Raw genomic sequence first — 13,210 nt, 5'->3', positions numbered from 1 at the left:
ATTATTATTTTTGTTGCTTCAGTTGTCATTTTGCCACAACCCTGAGAAAGCCTCAAACCCTTCTTAATAAAACAACTATGAAGAAACAGGGGCCATGGAAGCCATGAACTAGATCCAGGCCTGACAGAGTCGCACTTCTGTTTCTGGCATTGGGAAGAGGTTTGCAGCAACACCAAGGCAGGAGGAACTGGGTTGAAATACATTCAAGCGTAAGGAAAATTTGGAAGACCTTTCATATTCTCTACAGAATGAGTGAAGGGGAACTGGGGCAAGATCGGCCTAGAGGCTGGGTATTGAAGCTCTGAAGATAGACAAAACCCCCATCTGAATATCTACAAAGCTGCATGGGTGTACCCAAGGGGATGGCGAGTAAGGCCATCTGGTGTACAGAGACTCAGACTGAGGGAAATGGCAGGTCTCCATGACCACCGGAAGCAAGACCCTTACATTCGACAGAGCCTGTGAGAAATCCCTCTGGATGAGCAGGAGGAAACCATCTTGAAGATGCAGGAGGGAACATACTCCAGTCAAATGTTTACCACAGCCACTGAAGCATGGTTCAGGAAATGGAGTATGAGGTAGGCAAAACAGGTAAGAAGCTAGAAGACGTCACTTCTGAGGAACAATAAAGAGAGAATCGTGAAGAGAAAGGCTTTGGGGAAAGGAACACTGGATGAAATGAAGACAGATTATATGAAAAAAAATTAAGTGAGGTAAATTAAAGCACACGCTAGAGAAAGTAATAACCCACATTAACAGGGTGGAAAATAAAGTAATTTTACAGTGGATGAATTTAAGGGGGCTACTGGCAGTGTAAAAGAAAACATATGCAAGGGTTGCCTGGGTGGCTCAGTTGGTTAGGTTAAGCATTCGACCCTTGATTTTGGCTCAGGTCATGATCTCAGGGTTGTGGGATCCAGCACTGTGTCAGACTCCATGCTTAGTGACGAGTCTGCTTGAGATTCACTCCCTCTCCCTCTGCCTCTTCTCCTCACTTGCATGCGCTCTCTCAAATAAATAAATAAATCTTATAAAAAATATATGAATTGAAAATAATAATTTTATGACAATAATGTGCTTTGAAAGTCTCAGAATGTATTATTAAAAGCAGGGAGAGAATAAAACATTGACATTTTACCCCTATTACCTAGTGGAGTCAGGGTAAAGGAAAGATTTTAGTATTACTTTCGAAAATAAAACTTTTCCAAATGTTTCAAAATTATAAAATATTCTATGTAACTGATGGTTAAAAAGAAAATCAAAATTATAAGCTACAAATACAATAACAAAATGAGAATAGAACACATAAAACAGCAAAGCATATAAGCAAGTGTGTAATCCAGGGAAAATTCACAGCTTTAAATGCTTTCATTATGAATGAGATAAAACATAGGTAAGTGAACTAAGTCATCCACTAAAGAGGCTCAAAAAGAGTGATAACCAGAAAAGAGAGGAGGAGACAAGGAAGAGAAGGATGGAAGGAAAGAGGAGTGAAGAAAATATAATTGCAGCAGAAATATTTGAACACATATTAAGTCTAAAAGCTGCCTTAAAAAAAAGATGCCTTCTTGAAAAAAAAACAAACATATACTATCAGGAAAGTAAAAAAGAGGAAATTGTCTCCCAAGACAGAGAAGATTTTCTTCAATTAAAATAATACTAGACTTTGATGGAAGAAATTGAAGAAGACACAAACGAATGGGAAGATATCCAATGTTAATGGAGTGGAAGAATGAATATTGTTAAAATGTCTGTATTACCCAAAGCAATCTATAGATTCGAAGCAATCCCTACCAAAATTCCGATGGTATTTTTTTACAGAAATGGGAAAAAATCCTAAAATTCATATGGAACCACAAAAGATCCTGTGTAGTGAAGACAATCTTGAGAAAAAAGAACAAAGCTGGAGGTATCACGTCCTGATTTCAAACTACACTTCAAAACTACAGTAATCATAACAGTTTGATCCTGGCATAAAAATGTATACCAATGGAAGAGAATTGAGAACCCAGAAATGAACCTTTGCATAGGGTCAATTATTATTTGGGAAGGGAGTCAAGAATACTCAACAGGGAATGGATGTTCTCTTCAATACAAGGTGCGGGGAAAACTGGATAACCATATGCAGAAGAATGAAATTGGACCCCTACCTTATATCACTCACACAAACTAATTCAAAATAGATTAAAGACTTACATAGAAGATCTGAAACTGTGAAACTCCTAGAAGCAAATATAGGAAAAAAGATTCTTGACATTAGGTTTGGCAATGATATTTTGGATGTAACACCAAAAGCACAAGCAATAAAAGCAAAAACGAGCAAGTGGGACTACATGAAACCAAAAAGTTTCTGCTCAGCAAAAGAAACAATCAACAAAATGATGAGGCGACCTATAGAATGGGAGAAAATATTTGCAAATCGTATATCTGATAAGGGGTTAATATCTAAAATATATAAAGAACTCATACAACTCAATGGCAAAAAAACAAACAAAAAACAAAAGGAACACAATTTAAAAATGATTTAAAAATGGGCGTTTGAACTGAATAGACCTTTTTTCAAAGAAGACATACAAATGGCCAACAGGTACATGAAATGTGCTCAACCTCACTCATCATCAGGAAGATGCAAATCAAAACCACAATGAAACATCACCTCCTACCTGTTAGAATGGCTATTATCAAAAAGACAAGAGATAACAGGTGTTGGCAAAGATATGGAGAAAAGGGAACCCTTGTGAATTGTTGGTGGGAATGTAAATTGGTGCAGCCACTGTGGACGACAGTATGGAGGTTCCTCAAACAATTAGAAATAGGTTCCTAAGATCCAGCAGTCTCCCTTCTGGGTGTATAGAACAAACGAACGGAAGGAAAGAAGGAAGGAAGGAAGGAAGGAAGGAAGGAAGGAAGGAAGGAAGGAAGGAAGGGAGGAAGGAAGGAAAACAAAATCTTAAAGCAATATCTGCACTTTTACAGTCATGGCAGCATTATTTACAAGATCCAAGCTATGGAAACAACCCAAATGTTGGTCAAAGGATGAATGCATAAAGAAGACATATATACAAAGAAGATATATTCACACACACACACACACACACACACACACAGAGGAATATTACTTAGTCATGAGAAAGAAGGAAATCTTAACCATTTACAAGAAGGACGGAATATATGGACATTATGTTAAGTGAGTAAGTCAGACAGAGAAAGGCAAGTACTGTATGATATAATTTATATGTGGATCTAAAAGAGCCAAACTCATAGAAACAGAATGGAATGGTAGTTTCGGGAGGGGAGTGTGGTGGGGAATGGGGAGATATTGTTTAAGGATACAAACCTCCCATTACCAGATGAGTAAGTTCCAGGGGTATAATGTACAGCATAGTAATGACAGTTAATAATACTCATTAGTTAATAATGTAGTTGAAAGTTGCTAAGAGAGTAGATCTTAAATGTTCTCACCATAAAATAATAATTATGTGAGGTGATGGAGGTGTTAGCGCTAATACTATGGTGGCGATCATACCGCAATTTATGAGTGAGTCAAATCAACACCTTGTACTCCTTACAAAATGTTATGTGTTCGTTCTATCTCAATAAAGCTGGACCAAAAAATACTGCCTGTGATATCCTACAATGGAGCCTGATTGTTTTTTAATAAATGGATATTTTCTGAGAAAGTATCAAGTACACGTGTGTGTATGTTTTTTTATTTATATTTGGATGAAACAGAAGTTACCAAACAAACCAACCAATGAACTACATACCATAAAGTCTTTGCAACCAGACTGTTTTACAAACAAGTTCTTCAAAACTTTAAAGACAGTAGTCCATCTGATATGTAAAGATTTCATAGGCTAGGAAAATAGACAAAGCTATCCAGTTCATTTTATCAAGCTAACAGAAAAGCATTAGACCAATGTATAAAAAATATAACACACAATAAATTAAAACTGAAGTCCAATTTCACTTGGAAATAGAACATTAAATACAATTCAATAATACACGAAAAATTTATTCACCTCATAAAAGAAGGTTGATCCCCCTAGTGCAAAACTGGCTTAGTACTAGGAAATCTGTTAATATAATTTTATGCATTAAAAGAACCAATTTGAAAAACTAAGGATCATACTATTTGCCAAAAAAAGTTCATTGAATTTTAACACTATTCACTGTTTAAAAAAAAAAAAAAGGCTCAGTAAACTACAAATAGTAGAATATTTTCTTAGTATGATTTTTTTTTAAATCTCAAACCAACAGCTATCACACTTAAATTTAAAATGCTAAACATATTCTGGTTAAAATCAGGAACATAATAATCATCACTGTTGCTATTTTATATAATTCAGAAAGTTCTGGTTTATGCAATAATATCTGGAACAAAAATAAAAATATAACCATTAAGAAGGATAAGGCAAAACTTATTAAAAACTGCAAAAAAATAGATTTAAAAATACAAAAAATCAATGAGAAAAATCTCAAGGAATAAGAAAGAAACTCAATAAGGTTGAAAAAATTAATCTTATGCCCCAGAAATATAAAAAATCTTAATAGGTAGGGATCTTGTTCTCAGCACATTCATAACACTAAGCATCAAGGAATAACCTTGTTAAAGAAAGAATTTTATTGTGAAAAAATATTTTTTAAAAACTAAAGGAGCAACATGCTATATTCATATACAAGAATATGACAAATATATATATAATATATATATATATGTATTTATATATTTTAGAGAATGGGGGAGGGGTGAGAGAAGGGGAGAGAGAGAATCTTAAGCTCCACACACTGGGTATGGAGCCTGACGTGAGGCTCGATCTTATGACTCTGAGATCAAGACTTGGGCCGAAATCAAGAGTCAGACCTTTAACCAACTGAACCACTGATGAATGTTTTAATATGCCCGTTTTCCTCAGTGACTATATACTTCTAATGGAATTCTAATCGAAATCCCGATAGATTTTTGCCTTGGGACTCGAAAATATGATTCAAAACCCCCTGAAAGAATAAGCTTGTACAAATAGCTTAGGTATATTCTACATTAATAGTTTTCAAATGAATTATTTATGTTTGATTGCTACAGCAATATCATAAAATAATATGCATGCCGTCCTCAAATGTTTTCAATATTGTGTCCAAATTGGAATCCCCAAATTCCTAGTTAACTTATATTTATTTTTATTTTTTTATTTTTAGTTCCTGGTTAATCATATAAATGGTGGTATAAAAAGCACTTTTCTGTAAAGTTGTAGTATTTTGTTTTTAGCAAATGTAAGACAGATTTTTCCATTGACTTTCAAAGTTAGAAAATGTACTGTCGCAGGAAAACATCAAACGGAGGAGGTAGAGAGGACCTGGAGGGCTCAGTCAGTTAAGCATCTGACTCCTGATTTTGGCACAGGCCATGATCTCAGGGTTATGAGATCAAGCCCTAAGTCAGGCTCCATGGGGGGCGTGGAGCCTGCTTGAGATTCTCTCTCTTCTTCTCCATCTGCCAATCCCCCTGCCCACTCATGCTCTCTCTCTCTCTCTCTCAAAAAAAGGGGGGGGGGCGCCTGGGTGGCACAGCGGTTAAGCGTCTGCCTTTGGCTCAGGGCGTGATCCCGGCATTGTGGGATTGAGCCCCACATCAGGCTCTTCCACTATGAGCCAGCTTCTTCCTCTCCCACTCCCCCTGCTTGTGTTCCCTCTCTCGCTGGCTGTGTCTATCTCTGTCGAATAAATAAATAAAATCTTTAAAAAAAAAAGTGGGGAGTGGGGGAGATAGTTACCTTTATGATGCATAAACACACCTGAGAAATCAGCAAATTTTATTTTAACAACAACAATACTACATTTTTAGTAGTTACTAATATAGTAGTTAGTAATGAAGGCAGAGAATATTCTGGAAACTCCATTTTCGGCAGTTTGTGAGTCTTCTGAATACCAGTGATAAGTGGATACACTGCTTGCAGATATGGTCAGACTTCACAGACTTCATGAAAGACTATTATTTAAAAATTTTTTTCAAATGAAAAATTAAGAGAAAAAGTTTATATATGTTCTTTGTCTTTGTGTTCCAAATGTATCTATCCTATCCTACATTGTTTTAGTACATCTAGTGAAAATGAAGTGACATCTTACTCTTTTGCAGGAAAGGAGTTTTATAATAAGAAAGACTTGTCCATTTAAGAACTAAGCTGAAAACAGGTACTGGCTTACCCAAGTGTGCATAGGGCTTAACTATGGGAATGTCGAGAGAAATGTCAGATGGCACAGTATAAAAGAATAGACCAAAATCAGGATCTTGAAAAGATATCTGCACCCCCATGGTTATCGCAGCATTATTCACCATAGGTGAGATATAGAAACAATCCAAGGGTTCCTCGTAAATGAATGGATAAAGAGAATATACTTAAAATGGAATATTATTTGACATCAGAAAAAGAAGGAAGTCCTGCCATATGCAATAACATGGACGGACCTGGAGGACACTGTGCTAAGTGAAAAAGCCAGACACAGACAAATACTGCATGATTCCGCTTACAGGAGGTAATTAAAACGATCGCACTCACAGAAGCAGAGAGTAGAATGGTAGCTGCCAGAGGCTGTGGGAAGGGGAAAATGGGGACTTGTTCATCAGCTGTACAGTTGAGTAAGTTCTAGAGCTCTGTTGTGCAAAATAGTGCCTGTTGTTAACGATGCTGTCTTGCATGTTTAATACATTTGTTAAGAGGGTAGATCTCATGTGGAGTGTTCTTACCACCAAAATAAAGGGGAGGTCATCAAGAAATTTCTGGAGGGGATGGATATGTTTATTACCTTGATTGTGGTGGTGGTCTCATGGATGTGCACATATGTCCAAGCTCATCCAGCTGTATACATCCACCATGTGCAGCTTTTTGTGTATCAATTATAGTTCAACAAAGCTGTTTTTTCAAAAATAATACAGGTAAACTGTGAAGTCAAAGAGAATAGACCAAGACATATGAAAAAAATGTGTTTTTACAGTTACCCTCAAACTATAGAATAAACACAATGATTAGAAGCATCCAGTTCATGTAAACAGACTAAATGATCTAGCATGTGGTCCAATCAGAGGTGCAATTAACTCTACGGACCCAAATCAAAGTGAAGAGGTGGGCCATCTCCGGAATGAGCCCGCCCCCTGATGCTTTCATGCTCCCGTTCATATGCGGCGGATACAGCTTGCCGACTTTTAAGGACGTTTATTCCTCTGGTGAAGATTCCTATGAGTTGAAACGATACTATCTTGTTTTGTTACTTGTGCCTAATGCCCTTGAACCACTACCGAAAAGCCAGATTCATACCAAACGCCAAAGTCAGATTCTATCACCAACACTCACATGGTCTTGGGGATTCTGTGATTTTTTTTTTCTTCTGAAATCGAAAATTCTATATCTAAACACACTTCCCCTGAAGACCTTAATTACTCATGGGAAAAGCAAGTGCTCTGCCGTTCGGCCATCTTTGTGGGCGATTGTGATGGGAACCTGGTGTGCTACAAGCTGACGGCCCATCGGCCACCTTGCCTTTCTTCTCTCTGCAAGCCTCTATTCTTTTATTTGCAACATGCTGTTTCTGGTTCTTGACTGCGCCATCTACAAAGGCATTGTTAACTCAAGGCCTGTAGCATCTTTGAAGTAATAATTCACTCTTCTCTTATATTGACAAAAATTTAGTAGGGTCTGTGGGGCATCAACAGCCCAAGGAAGGAACACAACAGAACGTCCTTGACAGAAAAGAATCAGACAAATTTTTTCCAAGTTCTTCAGAGAAAGAGATCCCGTTATTTCTCAGGTAACCCATCTCGGTGTCTTTTTAACGCCAAAGATATTCTGCTGTTTATCCTAATGCCAATGTGTGGAAAAGAGAGCTTCTCTCTGCCTTAAACAAACAAAACTCACCCATAAAATTCTGAACGTAATGAGATTCTTCCTGCAACTTTTGCATCATGGTCTTATCATCAAGATGCTAAGATGATGACATAGGTTGTTCCTGACTTTGTCTAAACACACACACACACACACACAACAAACAACTATTCAAGAATAAGACAACACTGTGAAAATCCCAGAACATGGGGTGAGGCTGAAGGAACTGCCCCCGCACCACAGATACCAAGCCCGGACTACTAGAAGGGAGGAGAAATGGCTACATGATGATCACGTTGCCCCTCCCCCAGGCCATCGCAACACCAGGCAGAGAGGTCTCCCCTGAGCCTCCAGTTCCTCGGGAAGGAAAAGAGAACCCGGGGGGACAACCAGTCCCTTCCCCGACCCTGCACTGTGGATCACTTTGCAGAAGTCCCCACTCTGATCTACCATGGGGTTCAGGGGAATCTGTAGGACTCAACCACCAGGAATCTGAGTGATAAGAGAAAGGGAGAGGAGCTTGCAAGAACCAGGACACAGATCTTGGCAGGTGAGTTCATACCTGCAGCGCCCAAACAGTAATCCCAACCGTCTGCAGAGCCAAGTCAGGGGCAAGCTCCGACCAGGGAACTCAGCAGGGTGCAGATCTGCCTGATTCAGGTCCCCAGATTAGTGGTTTTGCTGGCCCTACATCCCGGGTTGCCCACACCCAGGCAAAGAGCTGAATCACAGTCCCACCAGCAGTGGAGAGTGTCTTCCAGCAGCCTCTGATCAGAAGGGCTGCTGAGGACTCCCAGAAGCAGAGAGGGGAGCAGGCAGAGCTGACTGCTCCCAGAGCAAAGCTGGTACGAGGCATAGAGTGTTTCCATGCTAAGCCAGGCAGGGGGGATTAATTCACAGCCAAGACTGAGGGTGGCTCCCAGCCCCAGCAATCAGAGAATTTGAGAGTAGTCAGGAGTGACCCCTTCACCTCCTGGCCAGACAAAGTGGCTGAGACACAGGCCTGCCAGCTGTGGAGAGTGTCTTCTGGCCCCATTGGACCAGAAGGGCTGTGTGACCCAGCAGCTCTCAAGCCAAGAGACAGGTGGGCAGAGCTGAGAGTTTGCAGAGCAAAGCCAGTGGTCCTGTTCTGTCAGAGAACTTGGGGTGCAGGTCAGCTTGGGTTAAGACCACAAACCAAGAGCCTTACCAGCCTTACAGCTGCTTCTCCCACTGTGCCCAGCAGAAAATCTCACCCATAGCCCTGCTCCTGCTGAAAACAGGCTTCAGGCTGTCTGATCTGAGACGCTAACCAGCGCACACCGAGCTGCATAGCTAATTCAATAGCCATACATACAGACGCACTTGAACAGAGAGCACAGCCCACAGCTCCCCCATCTGCAGAATAATGCTCGTGGCCTCATCTGACCAGGGAATTCAGTGCACACTCTGGCCTGGCTCAAGTCCCCCAACAATGAGTTATACAGGCCCTGGGTCCTGTCCTGCTGTCCTACCAGGGTAGGGAAACTAATTCATAGCTCTATCTATTACTGAATATAGTACCCAGCACTGGCCATCTAGTAAGGTCAGAGAATCCAGGCAACCACAGAGGCCTCCCACTGCCCCCCGTGGGTAGAAAACAAAGCCATCATTCCTGTCCAGAGGGTCTCAGCCAGTGGCACATCCCCCTCCCCAACCTTGGAACTCAAATTCTTGCTTCACCCCAAAATTGACCGTAATAGCTATGCCCACCTGCCTAAGCACTTTACTAGCAGATACACCCAGAAACCCAAACTGAACTAACTGGTGAAGAACTATCTCTGCTAAAGCAAACCTGTAAAGTCTAGAAGAAGAACCCAATTACCCAAATGCACAGTTACCAATGCAGCACAAGTAACAAAATAAGAAATAAACAAGTGGGACTACATCAAACTTAAAAGCATCTGCACAGCAAAAGAAACCACCAACAAAGGGAAAAGACAACCTATAGGATAGGAAAAAACTATTTGTAAATCACATATCTGATAAGGGATTAATACCCACAATATATAAAGAACTCCTACAACTCAATAGCAAAAAACCAAATAACTCAATTAAAATGGGCAAAAGATTTGAACAAACATTTCCCCAGAGAAGATATATGCATGGCCAACAGATACAGGAAAAGATGCTCAGCATCTCTGGTCTTTAAGGCAAAATTAAAACTGCACTGAGATATCAGCTCATGCCAGTTAGAACGGCCATCACCAAAAACATAAGAGACAAAGGTGGGCAAGTATGTGGAGAAAAGGAACTCCTTGAGCACTGCTGGTGGGATTGTAAATTCATACAGCCACTGTGGAAAACACTACTGAGGATCCTTAAAAATTTAAAATAGAACTACAATATGATCCAGTATTCCTTTTGGGAATATTTCCAAAGGAAATGAAAACACTACCTTGAAAAGATGTCTGCACCTCCATGCTGATAGCAGCGTTGTTTACAAGAGCTGAGACACGGATACAACCTAAGTGTCCATCAATGGATAAAGGGAAAAAGAAGCTGTGGTATGTATAACCAATGGAATATTATTCAGGCATTAAAAAAAAAAGAAAATCTGACCGTTTGCAATAACATAGAACTTGAAGGGGTTATGCTAAGTGAAATAAGTCAGACAGAGAAAGTTATGTTCTCACTTATATGTGCAATCCAAACAAACAACCGAAGAAAAAGAGATCAGGTGTGTGTAGTTACCAAAAGTGAAGAGTGAGGGGAGGGGGGGTTGAAGGAAGGGGGTGAAATGTACAAACTTCAGGTAGAAGATAAATAAGTACTAGGGACATCACGTACAGCAAGATGACTGTGGCTGATACTGCTGTGTGATGAGTAAATCCCAAGAGTTCTAATCACGAGAAGGAATTTTTCCTCCTTTTTTCCTTCTTTTTATTGTATCTATATGAGAAGAGATGTTAGCTGAATTTATTGTGTGATCATTTCATAATATCTGTAAACCAAGCCATTATCCTGTGTGCCTTAAACTTAATACAGTGATGTATGTCATTTATTTCTCTATAAGACTTGGGGGGGCAAATTTCAATTATCTTAATAACACAAGCAAGTGGTATGAGAAGGTCACTAGAATCCATAATGTGTTCGCATAGATTGACCTCAACTCTTCCTAGATTATCTTTTGTGGATTTGAAGAGCATTGAAGAGATTAAGCAAATGCCTAAAGGGTATTGAGGAAAACTTTTTTCTTCCAAATTTTAAATTATAAAAAGATACTTGGAAGAAGAAATAAATCTTGGTATCCTTCAGCTCCTGTCTCTGTCCAGATTTCTCATCTCTGAAAAAAAGGTAGCTTGACCACCACTCTGATTCTACAATTTATTTCTATTTATAGAACATTGAGGCTTTTAACATCACCAGTCACATTGTCTGCTTTTGAAGAACCATAGTGGTCCCTCCTGCATTACAGACTAAGTGAACCACAGTGGAATTTTTAAAAAATTCTTGCAATGATTTGAGCTTTTCGCACAAATTGGGTAATAAAAAAGAGAGAGAGAGAGAGATTCTAAGTGAGTTCATTTTAAAAATGACCCTGATTCAGTATCCAGCTTATGCTTCCTACCATTGAAATGGAATCGTTCATCAAGTTCACAATTTTGAAATAATGGGGTTTCTGGACCGGAAACTCTGTGTCTACTCTAGTTCCACTGTAGGTCCAATTTAACAAATAATGAAAATTGTGATCCTAGGCAATGCAGAAGTCAGTTACAGACCAGTCATAGACGTAAAGATATGGATATATAGGCCTCCATGGAGATGCCCTTCATTATCTTTGTTCTTATTTTCGATTTGCGTACTTGGCCAGGAAGCAGTAGCAACGACTGGGAGGGCCATTCTAAGAAACTAAAATCTTTATCACACAACTGCACAGCAGACTTGGAATTCAGCTAGGAGTTTGCTTGGGCTGCCATAATGAACCACCACAGACTCGGCGGAGTCAACACCAGAAGTTTACACTCTCACAATTCTAGGGGCAAGCAGTCCAACATCAGGGTGCTGGCTGGGTTGGTTTCTTCTGCGGCCTCTCCTTTGCTTGCAGATGGCTTTCTTCTTCCTGTATCTTTACATAATCTTCCCTGTGTGTATGTCTGCACACCTAATCTCTTCTTACAAGGAAGCCAGTTGTATTGGATTAGGGCCCACCCAAGTGATCTCATTTTTAACTTAGTTATCTCTGTAAAGACCTTATTTCCAAATACAGTCACATTCTGAGGTGCTGGGGGTTAGGACTACGGCTATGAATTTTTGTGTTGGGGGGCATAATTCAGTCCATAGCATATAGGAAGCATCAGCATTACAGTATTTCTCAAAGGAATGATGAAGCCTCTGATAGGGCTGAACATCACTGACCAATTAGTCTCTAAAAAGTAGAAATGGGAAAAATGAATTGCGTTTCCTCATGTGCCTGGGTGGTGAGCAATTTTTGCTGAAATGGGTTACTATTTCATTAGCAATATGGCGGACATATCACATAGGGAGTCCCATAACGATATTCATCTGCTTCTTCCCTGAACTCATCTTTGACTGAAATCCTTCTCTTCATATGTCTGGCAACAAGATGAATGGCAGCTTTTCTGGGACTAGGTTGAATAGCTTTGAGTTACTGCATGGAGCAAACTACTTTTCTGACAAGTAAAATGAAATGTGACGGGGTGACACTGGGTGTTTCAAAAGTTCTCCTCAATGCCTTATTCATATTGCAAATAAGTATAACCTGGTACAATGACAAAGAAAAAAGATGCCTGTTTCTGAGGAGCAAGGAAACAATGATCAACAGGCAGACATGAATTAAGGGAAATCTAAATGCTAGAAATTAGAATCAATGACGCTTTGACGAATACTAATTTTGAAGCCTATCTATCTGTGTACTGACTCCTAATACTTTTGTAAAGTTATGTCTTCATATATTGGAAACATTTTTTCCAACTTTTATTGCAGCAGGTTTGACCTGTTCCATATGTTTTGAAAGATTGTGAGACGTTTCACACATCATAGTTATAATTCCTCTTCTTCCTCATAATCACATCGCTACTGTTCATGATAAAACATCGCACAAAAATTAAAGCCTTTTATAGAATGGATTATTTCCTTATTGTCATTAGAGTCTCTGCTAGAGAGACATGATTCTGACTTGCAGAGGGCAAAACTGGCCAAAACTGGCCACATTATGTAGACAACCAAATGACATGTAGATGTTCTGTCTCAAGAAAAACTTAGAAGGGATGTCGAGCGTGGGACCTACTGTTAGAGCTACATGTGGTCTCATGTCTCCAAGTCAGACAGTTGCAAGGCTATTTCCTTCCTTTCTT

The sequence above is a fragment of the Ursus americanus genome, chromosome 15 (assembly GCF_024610735.1).
Source record: "Ursus americanus isolate L20-20 chromosome 15, mUrsAme1.1.p, whole genome shotgun sequence".
Lineage (NCBI taxonomy): Eukaryota > Metazoa > Chordata > Mammalia > Carnivora > Ursidae > Ursus > Ursus americanus.
This window is presented reverse-complemented; position numbering follows the sequence as displayed.